The sequence below is a fragment of the Nicrophorus vespilloides genome, unplaced genomic scaffold, assembly GCF_001412225.1.
Source record: "Nicrophorus vespilloides isolate i.1.1-1 unplaced genomic scaffold, Nicve_v1.0, whole genome shotgun sequence".
NCBI classification, from domain to species: Eukaryota; Metazoa; Arthropoda; class Insecta; order Coleoptera; family Silphidae; genus Nicrophorus; species Nicrophorus vespilloides.
Genome location: NW_017095809.1, coordinates 417,327 through 429,808, shown reverse-complemented (window position 1 = coordinate 429,808; position 12,482 = coordinate 417,327). Strand labels below are relative to the sequence as shown.

The 12,482-nt window shown below is 29.7% G+C and overlaps 1 pseudogene; it reads right to left on the bottom strand.

Moving 5' to 3' along the window:
* Positions 1-695: 695 nt before the first annotated feature.
* On the bottom strand, positions 696-1,163 carry LOC108564767 (annotated as a pseudogene).
* Positions 1,164-12,482: the final 11,319 nt, after the last annotated feature.

Here is a 12,482-nt window from a genome sequence, read left to right as displayed (position 1 = left end):
AAACAAAAATCTTTGAACCATCATTTTTAGATTATCCTAATTTTTGTATATTATTTTAAAAAATACGCATTGATTTAAGATTATTGTTAACTATTGTTACAAAAATATTATTTTAAAACGGACGATTATCTATCTTTCACGTCATTATTTAGGAAATTTATGATTATTTGAAATTGAAGAATTTAAATATAATATACTATTGATAATACTATAAAAATTCGAGAAATTTTTAATTTTGATCAAATATATTTTTTTATTGCATTATTTTTCTTTTAACAAAGTACAATAAAGAATGAAGTCAATTCTGGTATGAATTATAACGTAACTTCTTTAATTTGATGTTATGTGTTAAGGATTTTTGATTTTTTACTGCTTTTTCTTTAAATTGGAAATAGGCTAACATTAGATGATTAAAGGGAAAGGAAGTTTATCTACTAGAACATATCAATGGAATAAGTTAATCTTTATTTATATTACATAATCAGACAATCTTAAAATAAAATAATAATACATATTTCGTATATTAAAATTACAAATAAAATAATTGTACAGATATAATACATGTAAAATAAAAATATTAAAAATTAAAGAAATTTACGAAGATCTTTTTCCAGTTGTAAACCATGCGTGATTAATCAATTCATCAACAGTAGGTCTCAATTTTGGATCTAAAACCAGCATTGATTTTATGAACTTCATGCATTCAAATGTGATGGAACCACGTAGATCTTCATCGAATTCCACGATTCCTCTGGTGATGTTTTGATCGTTTCCTTCTGTGATTGGACGCCAAACGGTGTATATCCACTAACCAGACTGTAAGTTAACACGCCGATCGACCAAACATCTACTTTCAGCGTGATCGGATCTCGTTTCAATAATTCAGGCGCCAAGTAATCCAAAGTCCCTTGTAATGCTCTGACTACTTTACCTGGTTCCAAAAACTTGGAAAGTCCGAAATCGCAAAGTTTGATATTCTTTAAACTGTTAGGTTTCGACAATAAAACATTCTGTATTTTAATGTCCATGTGGACTATGTTTTGATGATGTAAAATTCGAACGCTTTCTAATACTTGTGCAATCACAGTCTTGGTCTCAACTTCCGATAGGTAATCTCTCTTTACAAACATACTCTGAAGATCACCTCCTACCATGTACTCCATGACTATTGTCACATGGCTAGGGTTTCCCAAACGTTTCCTGCAATGAAACACCTTGTAAATCTTAAAATTTCAATACAATTTTAAAAAATATGAAAACAATTCATTATTAATTTAGTAATTATTTTATTTCAGTGTTCCGCGTAACATAGATTGGGAAATTCTGCCTTAAAGTAATGTTTGAAAAAATGTTGATAAAAATTCCAACTTAATGTAGATAAATATAAAACAGTTGATTCGTTCGATCTAATAGGAAAAAAGTATGTGTTATAAGTGGCAATATCTGAAATGGGAGTAGGTGTTGTAAAATTGGTTTCGGTTATATCAAAACAATAAGAAAAATAAAGAAAAACAAAAGTCTTTTAACAACAATTACTGTGCAGTGGGCAACGTGCGGCGATGCATCTGCATTCGTGACGGCGTCCGTCGCCGCCCCTTTCTTGCACCTTTTCGCGTGAACTAATCTGCTCGAACCGCCCCCGCTCTTTGTAATTACATTAATTAATATCCCGAATGTGGAGCAGCGCACCGCATGATCGAATCACTCGTTTTTTTGTTCGTTGTTTCTTATTACTTACACGCCGTGCCACTCTCTCACCATCCAATATCTATAATTAATATCACGAGGTGTGCATTATATTTGCAAAAACAATGACTCCGATATGAAAAATACTATACTTTCTTGTGCGAACGGGTGCAAGAGCATCTGATTTATAATACCATTATCATTACAACCAAGCATATATTTTATTTATTATTATTATTCCGATCACATAATTCACCGAACTCTTCGTATATTATTTTGTTGTTGTATTTTGTTTTGTTTTGAGCAGTTTCGTGGATCCATGGATAAGCTGGATGAGTGTGCAAATGCTATACTTATTTATTTAACTTAACTGTTTTTCAATGTTGCATCGGGTAGATGTGTGTGCGAATTCTGGATTAGTATGTTTTTGCGAGACTTTATGTATGTGGTTAGTTTCATGAGCATAATTCGTGTTTGCACCTCTCTACCTTGCGGCCGTTGTGTTTCGTTTTACCGCTCTTCGGTATCCTCGCAATTTCCACGATTAGCGGCTATGAAGCATTTTATCAGTCTTTATTTGCTCATCAAACGTTTGTTCGACATCGACCATTATCTTTTACGTTCCACTCATCCATGTACTTTATTCTATATTACATGACTGTTTTTTTCCTTAATCCACTTCCGTTTTTGGTATAGCTAGGTAACATTAACAAATTCACTTAGTACATAGGAATATACCAATTTCATATTTGCTGTATATTGATTACATATTATATTTTACTTATCCTTCATGTATTTTATTTCATATTTCATGATAATGTCTTCAATATTCAATATATTATTCCTATAAATATTTTATTATTATATAAATAATAATAAAACATAAAATTAATAATAATCTTTATTGCAACAGTAAAAAAAACATCCTGATGTTTTTGTGTCCAAATAAGGTCTTTTTTAAACAATTGCCTAATTTTTAATACACTCTTATCGAGTGTGCGAAACTCTTTACGTGCCCAAATAAGGATTGTTTAACAGTGCGGTGATTCGTCGTGACGTAAATGAGTGACTTATTCGTGTCCAAATAAGGCATTTTTCAATAATCACCTATAGCTTTTTTATAGAATGGACAAATTCTAACTTGCATGTCAAACAAAATGTGCTAATTGAATATACAATTTGAATAATCAATAAATACAGTGAGTTGTGATTCATTGTGTCTATAATATCTCTGATAACGAAGCTTCGTAATAAACAATTGTTTAAAAACATTGATAGTTCTTGGAAAGAAGCCACTAAGAAATTATTATTTGAAGATTGGCGCCAAATATTGCTAAAAAATTGTATTAGAAGATGAAAATAACATCCAATAAATTCGAAATTAAGTTGTCCATTAAGTTGTGTTTTAAGAGAATGTTAGAAATATATTGAAAGAGAAAACCTTGTTTACAATGAAGACTATGAAAATTAAGACGAAATTTAATAAGTTCACACAGAAAAATGTTAACAACCAAAGTTTATTTAATAAAACATTTCTTCATTCCAAAAGCTTTTAATTTTATTTATGTAAGAACGTATAGTATTTTTACCTCAGAGAACGAAGATTTTTCGTGGAACGCATCCTATTCGTTAATCGAGGTAGCGAAGTCTACAATTGTTTAAAAACATTGATAGTTCTTAGAAATGATTATAAGCAGTTTGTCGCAAAATATTGCCAAATGTTGTATTAGAAGAAGAAAATAACATCCATGAAATTCGAAATCCAGGTGTCTTAGTTAATAGGATTCGAAAATATCGATGAAGAGAATGTTAGAAATATATTGAATCAGCTTTCAGTTGAAAAATGAGAAAACCTTGTTTACAATAAATACAAAGAAAATGAAGATTAAATTTAAGAAGTTCACACAGAAAAATATTAATAACCAAAGTTTATTTAATAAATAATTTCTTCATGATTATAAATTTATTTACGAACAAAATGTATAGTATTTATACCTCAGAAAACGATGTTTTTTTCTTAACGAAGGTCATTTTAGTGACTTCATAAAGAAATAACATAAGTACATTAATTTAGTTTAAACATGTTTATTAATTCATCATTAAATTATCATTTATTTTATTTTAAATTATTTTAAAACTGAAAGTTTTGTTAATTGCAAAGTTTATTAAATTACAACAGTTGTTATTATTTATTGTGTAAACATGAAATGTTGGTCATAAGCGGTCCGATGTTCCGCCCGATCGCGTTCCATCATTCCGACGTGTGCAAATTTCTATTCTAATAATCAATATTATACCGTAAACGCTCTTATAAGTTACGGTTCTACAAAACCGCGAAAAGTATACCTATTATGCGTATCTTTGAAATACAGAAATCAGAGCGTCCCCAACATAATAATTTTTCTACATGATGTAATCCCACAACATTTATACTTTCCAATCACAACATTAATCATTTCATAATCATTTATAATAATATAAATCAATTTTTTTGTTTATTTTACAACCTTAACTTCAGATTTACTAAACGTTTACAAACTAAACGTAATTTTTTTCTATAGTTATTTTTTTATTGTATTAGAATCAATATTTGTACTATTATTAAAAAATCAATTATGTAATATAATTTTATTGATAAAAATAATATCAAGAATGAAGCAATTTTGTACCATCTTTCTGGCAACTTTATGATTCCGCGCTCATAGAACTGCTTGTCTTTATCAGCAAAAAAACTGAATAAGTGTGGTTTCAAGTCATCATAATTGAAATAAATGATAATTTAATGGTGAAAGGTCAATGCGATAATACTTCCCAACCAAGCTCCAATAATTTTAGACATTTTTGGCAATGTTGAGGATTTGCATTGTTTGGTTCCTCCAGTTTCATTAGTAGTTGAAATTAAACATCTGAATTGATCGTTTGGTTCTTTTGGTAGAGCTCAAAATGTATACAACACCTTTCTAAATCCATCAAATTGATAGCATGATCTTTTTTTCATCACTTTTGAATTATACGATCATAATCATAATTTTCAATTGATTATTGTAGATCAGGGATTCCCAAACATTTCCTGCAACGGAACACTTCGTAAATCCTAAAATTTTCACCTTTCATTTCAGGTTTTCACGGAACACCTATTAACACCTGTATTCCGCGAAACATATTTTGGGAAACGCTGTTATAGACTATCCATTTTTCATCACCAATGATGATTCATTTAAAAAAAGTGACGATTTCAGTTCGTTTGAGAAGAATATACAAATATTTATTCGTTGTGTTAAGTGAATCTTTTTCAATTCATGCGAATATCGAGATTCTTAACGACTCTAAGTCAGTTAAGTGATTTTCAGTTCTTGTGTGTGATATATTTAGCCTCTGTACACAGTTATATAATCATCCGATTCAATTATGATTGATCATCTTTAAGTTAAATATCTTCTTTAGCCAATTCTGACACGTGCATTCCGTTAAACTATCAACTTGATACATTTCACATATCTATTTGCAGCTTCGGCAGCTTTCATGACTTTGTCGAAATAAGAAAGTAAAATATGTCGAAAATGTTCGATTAAAATTGACTCTATACTAACTGCTACCAAAATTACGCACAATTGGCATTATTGACACACAACATTTGTAAATTAATTGTATATTAAAAAAAAGTATATAATAAAAACCACATTCATCATTGAAATGGGCCATAGATCTTTCCGCCCTAATTTGCATAATTATAATGATTTAAATAAGATTTGTTGGTTTCGTTTTGGAATGAGATCTCTATTAACAATGAATGTGCGCGCGTTTTCACTAAAACTTACTGTAAATACTTGATGGAACTTTCAATCATGAAAAGGGAAATGATCGTTGAACAATGCGTGTGCTGCACGCACGCAATCTGTAATTAGTCAGAAACGTGTGTCTGGCAGATGCGCAAAAACTTTTATGTTCATAACAGTTCCGCACTCTCGAAAACTTTTATACGCGAAACAAACGGCGCCATTCTAATGCGATTGGTTTTAGCATCTTTTGCGGTACAGATGATGCATTTTACTCTGCATTCCTAATTCCTTCACCAATCGCATCATTCTCTCCATCACAATGGAAGCATCGAACCCGCCGATATGGCACGACGCAACAACAATCGAGGTGGTAACCATATCCATTATGATTATCGAACAGGAAGTCTCGAAGTCGGATCCATTTTTTCGTTTTCAGATAATCGCGAGATATGCGCATCTCTGAATAAAACCTCGTCATTCGAAATGATGTGCAGATTTATGCGTACGAAAGTGAAGGAGAAACCGAAGACGACCTCACCAATTTCCTACAACCTCCTCTGCGCGCGACGGATTATCGAAAATTCAGATCTTCTTTGCCCGTTCAAGGTTGTCCGCTTCAAAATAATCTTCGAATTTATTACCCCCAATGTCCTAAGTATCCCCCACCCATTGATTAATGGCCATGGACAGATACGAGAGCAATCCTCTCGTTCTCTGCGTTTGTTGTTGCATCGTATTTGTTTAATTGCTCGCAGGTACGAGATCTCGTTTTGAGTCAGTAGTCCTGACCCCTCGCATCGCAATAACTCAAAAAATGGGGCGGATACCGATGGTCGTGTAGTGTTTCTCCCAGCGACTTTATGTGTTTAATTAGGAGGAAATATTGTAACTCCATACGATATCTCGAGAGCATAAATAAGATGATCCTCTCTTTTTTAAAGTGCACACTAGAAATTACAACGTTCGAAAAGCATTGTTAATTTTCCTATCCTATCGAGACTTCTTCTCCTTTTTGTAAATTTCTTTTTTTTGCTCGTTTCTTCCTCGTGTCCGCAGAAGTGCAATAATAAACACCACTCGATTATTAACAATATTAACACACTCATATGCCGCACCATCCATAATCCAGTTAACTGATGGTGGCAGCGTGGTAGGAACATTTCGCAAGCACTCTCTAATCAGATCGGAGGCTTCAGCAAAACTAAATTCTCAGCATTAATTCTTATCTAATAGAGTAACTATTATAGAAAACGTATTTTGCAGCAATTAGACAGTGTGTTTCCTATGAATCTAGTGCATATCTCTAATTGCAATTTATATAACAACTCCTTTTAAATACATACATCTATACACAAAAATATACAATCTGATTCATGATTTTTCAAACGTTTTCTTAAGTCTATCTAAAAATTTAATAATTACACAGTTAATCCATTATTATTTTAGCAAATAATTATATTTTAATATTATTTCTACCCTTATATTTTCTTAAACTTGTATAATTATAATGAATTTAAATTTCATATTAGTATGGAATTACATAGTAGTATGTAAAAAAAGCAAAAGCAAGCAAAAAAAATCGAATTTGTAAAGTGCAAAAAATCCATAACATCTGTTTAATACCAAATTATGTCAAAAAAGTAAATTATATCCATAGAAAACAGTAAAACAGTTAAAAAAATACTTTTCAATTGAGAAGCTAAATATGGTGTCCTTGTCCTCTAATACTGTTTAAAAACATTACTAATGTCGTGGGTCTTAGGTACTAGTAAATGTTGATATTTTCGGCTTCTTAGTAAGTTAACTATAAAATTTGCATTCTTGAATTATAATTAAAATATTTTTTGGTGGATACTCACTTCTTGTATTCTAATCATCTTATAACCGGGGTTAAGCAAAATATTCGGAAAGCATATTCTAAATACTTTCAAAATTAAAATTTCTCTAAAAAAAATTAAATATGCTGATTAAAAAAGATGATACCAATTTTGTCTTATTAAAAATTGTAACATTTTATTTGATTTTTGTTTTAATTCATCACACAATTGCAAAAACTGTATAAATAGGAAGCAATCTGTGTTCTGTATCTTCTTAATGTCTGCATGTAAGCAGAGACGAATCTACTTAAAGATAAAAACAAATTAAATAAAATCAACCTATAACTTTTACAATAAAATGTGATTTTATTCACTAGTTTTGTAAATCCAGAAAAAAAAAAAAAAAACATTTCAAAGGCATAAAATTTTAATATTTGGATATGCTTATAAGATTTAAAAATATAATTAAGCCATAATTCAAAACTAAGGAAAATAAGTTACGTCAAACTTATGTAAAATTTTCATTAAAAAAATGCATACAAATTATTAATAATTCTGTGATAACAAATTGGTAATGTTAATGATATGATAGTAAGTGGTACAATGATAAATTTAATAGAAGAGACGTTATAAAGTACAAGAAATATGTTCATAATTCACACACAAACTTATTTATACTATTCATTTACTTTAAAGAAGTTGTAAAAATCAAAAGAAATGTATTTTTATTATAATGGTATTTCAGTAAAATGTAAAAATTAGGTAAGTGGTAAATTCCATTTATCAACTGACTGTACAAATTAAATTTCTGCTCTAATAAAGAATTTTTTACCATTACAAATTTGTTTACATATATATTATTGTTTTGTTTTTTATATATTAGTATTAAATACATTGATACTTATAAGAAATTGTATACATTTCATTACTTAATATATGGTTTATATACACAAGTTAAGATAACTATTACATGTAATTGACTAGTATAATTGCGTTAAATGCCCAGTGTACACATTATTTACATTCGTAATGTTGTTTTTGAATTGCACACACAGAGAGATACGTGAAAGCGTATAAAAAGCCTTGATCGTGACATAGAACATGGGCACTTTTATTTTTAAGTGACTGTTTAATGTCATGCAAAAGAAACTCCTAATACAAATATAAATTACAATGTCGCAAAACAAGCTACAACAAGAACAACAACGAAAAAAAAAACGAACCATCCGCATAATTGAAATGTTTACTATATGTTTTATCGGTGTAGTCTTTAACGGCCACTTTTTGCTTCCGCAGATACACGGATACAAATCGCAAATGCGTTTACGTAAGAGCGTGTCGACCGATTGGTTATGGGATTCCAATCGTCGATTCGTTTACATATATTTTTTTGCATCCATCTTAAATCGATTTACTATTGTAAATAGCTGCGCAATTACAGTTAGAAATTTTCGTTATCCTCGAAGTCGAAAGTTTCTTTAATTAAAAAAAAATAATGAAATAAAATAAACATGCCACGTCGACTGAAATTAACGTGTAATTGATGTCGTGTCATTCTGATACGAAATGTAAGATTTGATTTAAAAAAAATTATATAGAAATATAATTGCTTGAGATTTCTCGGTAAGCATTTGTGTCGGTTTTGATTAAAATTTGCATATTGGTAATTTACATATACGAAGTTTTAGAGTTGCAGCTTGTATTATTATGATACGAAGCATTGTTTTCGCAAAGATTGATAAAGTCATTATGCAGTTAATACAGTAATTAAATACTTATGTTAATTGGAATTAATAATTATAGATTTGTATATTCAATTGTATGGTTTGTTGAAATTTCTAAAAATATTTACAAATTGTTAGCAATATTTTTTTTGTGGTATTTCAATGGTAGAGAAGACAGTAATAATTAAAGTCGCCAAATGTGTATATATTAAATCGATGTTGGTATCAATGGAATAAAAGTGATGATTACTAAACATGAAGATGTTGGCGATAAGTAGCTGCTCGGTAGTCGAACATCCAGGTTAAGGTCGCACCGGCAGCGTCGGGTTCTTTTACTTCTCGCACTACGAAAATAGTGGCGCAAAGCACAGGAAGTTTTACAAAACTTACACTAATTAATAGTTTAAACAAAGCATATTCTTTAGGAATATAATGAAGAAGCAAAAAATAAATGCACGTTACTTTTTCAAACAAAATAATTATAAATAAAATAAAACTTGTGGTAGATGATTTGAGGAAAGAGCAGTAAATATAATTCAGGTTTATCGTCGTCAGAGATTATCGCGTAAGGGCATCTGTGCAAATATGATGAATATATTATAACGAACTCGCGTCAGACGTCGTCCCAAAGGTCCTTCTCACGACACGGAACGAAATGCGTGGGAAATTTGAAAAAAATCTGTACGATGATGATGGAAAGTGAAAATACCAGAGGATGATTAATTAATGTTGAAGGAACATTAGACGCGCTTTTGTCTTTATGTGCAATTCGCTGCGTTTTGAAACTTTTTGATTGTAAACTAAATTTATGCAAAGCTGGATATAATTTATCATTTTCTTATTTGAAAATCTGACTTTTTTCAGTTGATATTCTGCACATGTATATTGCTGTTACGTGACCATCTCATGCGTCTTCTTATATGGTTTGTTACAGATAACACAATATAAGTATAAATCATGATAAGGTTATACAATGTATTCCTCCTACGCACTTCATCGTGACTCACTCACTTGATCAAATCGTCTGAATATACCAATCATAAATGATACAAATAATATTAGACACAAAACTGAGACTTGTCTGCTAAAGTTCAAGTTAATCCTACTTCAAATATAAAAGAAATAATATTATTATCATAATGATAATAACAAAATAGAATTTCTTGATTCTCATGAAAAATTGAACTTACACTTTTCCATTTAATATAATGCAATTTTCATATCTCTAAAAATAAATTATTAATGATTATGAATGAATTAATGAATTAGATTAGAAAAATAAACTAACTTCTATATAAAATAAAAGTAATCACACTAATGTTTTCTGTCCGAAAACATGTATTCTTTATTTTTGCCAAATTGCATTTTTCCTTTTTTTTGAAGAAAGATCGGCACAAATTTTACCTTCTCTGTATTGAGTTTGTACTGTATCCCATATTCTACTTACAGTCAGACCTAGAATACAACTTTATTAATAGTATCGTATTCTATTTTTTCTTTGTTCTTCATATACTTTAATAGCTGATGCAAGATACCACGACGTTGTTCATTAGTAATTTGCTTTAATTTGGCTTATTTTCTTTGTAAATTCACGTTATTTGGGTTAAAAATTTTCATTTCAAAATTACTGAGGAAACTATTTTATTTTTCTTAAATAAACCAATTTTTGGTCTTCAAATTCCAAATTAACTCAAAAGCCATGCCTGTCAAGTGTGTTAGGTTATTTAGCTATCAATGTAAACAATACCAATAGCAATTGCCAGTTGGTTTCGAAACTCGAGATATTCTCAGATTTTCTTTCATAAGAAAAACTTTTGAAAAATTATTTCTACATAGTACAGGAAATAAATACATCACTTCCCTTATATGATTCTTTCTTTAATGAAAAAATGCACTTATTTGTTATCTATCTAACATAGCAACAGCTTCTAATATTTGTATCACCCTTGTATATATTCTGAATATGGTAATTTAGACATCATCCACTTTTCCGCAAGTGTTTTCTAGTCATTCTGACAATTAAATTAGATTTGTTCAGTGGTAGGCATCTTCTTGGATCAAAGAGCAATTTTTATGATATTTATTGTTCAAAAAGGAGTTTTGGCTCACTGATACGATTATAATTTGTGCTAAAGAAATTAATTTTCGAGTTGACTTAGAAAAGTCAATTTTTACTTTATTGATTATTATTTTGACTTTAGCTTAAATTTATCTTAACCAATTGTTTTTTCAACTATCTATTTCAGTGATTCTCAACCACTGTGCCGCGGCACTTTAAGTATATAGTAAACATTATATTGAACAGTTTTTTATAGGTAAGTGAACAACTTTTAAACTTATCTTTATCTTTGTGTGCCGTCAAATTTTGAAATCGTTAAAAGTGTACCGCGACGAAAAAAAAGTTGAGAATCACTGGTCTATTTGTTCTTTTTTCTTCCATATTTGACAGAACCAATTTCGGCGACTGAGTGAGGTCCAAAATAAAGCAATTATTATAAATATGTAACCTTATTTCTTATCACTTAAAATTAATAAAATATTAAACATGTTCTTCAAGATAAACAATATTTAGATTTTTTAAATTGTTTAGAAAATGTAAAATTAATATACTGGAAACGCCGTGTGCAATAGATACACTCATGTGTATTGATTTAATGAAAACGCTTTTGCAGTTGAGATTCGTATACTTCACATGAATAGCAAAGAAACCATATGCCGGTCTTCTGGCACATTGCACCTTCTCCTCCTAAGATTTTTAAATAATACACATTCAAGTGCAGAAGATTACGCATACCACATATATTTTTAGGAATGCAAATCTATCAATAACATCGCAGAGCTTTTCGCAACGGAAGATGTAAATAAACGTACTTGCAAATCAACTATTGACCTTTAAATAAATCGTAAGACATATCTATAACAATTGTTGTTTTTTTTAGTTATATTTGCAAGGCTTCAATGTCATTCATTATTACAGGAATTAGGAAACGTCTTATTAGCTGCCATTTTTAATTACCAGATGTACCATATTTTTAATACATCAATAATTTTGCTATTAAAAAAATACTTCTTTTATTATGTTTTTTTTTTCAATCGGGTCTAGGTCACTTACCATTAACACTTTGTTTTAATTAATTTAATAAGCATTCATTATGTTTCATTGAAATTCATTGGTAATACCATTCGCACGTTATATAACTTAGCTGTATGTAACTCAATGTTATGTTTTCTAGTTTAAACATTATTTGTCATAAGGCTATCGGCCAAAGTCTTATATAGTTATAATTTGATGATTAATTGGAAAATGTATGTAAATAATTTACGTAATAGTCATCTATAACATTTACAACTACAAGAACAATCAAGTCAAATCTGCAGAGCAAATCTTTTTTAACCATTGTGTTTTCAAAACTACCTTTTTGTTTTAATTGCATAATATGTGTGAAAGTGCAAAATCATTATACACATACAAATCA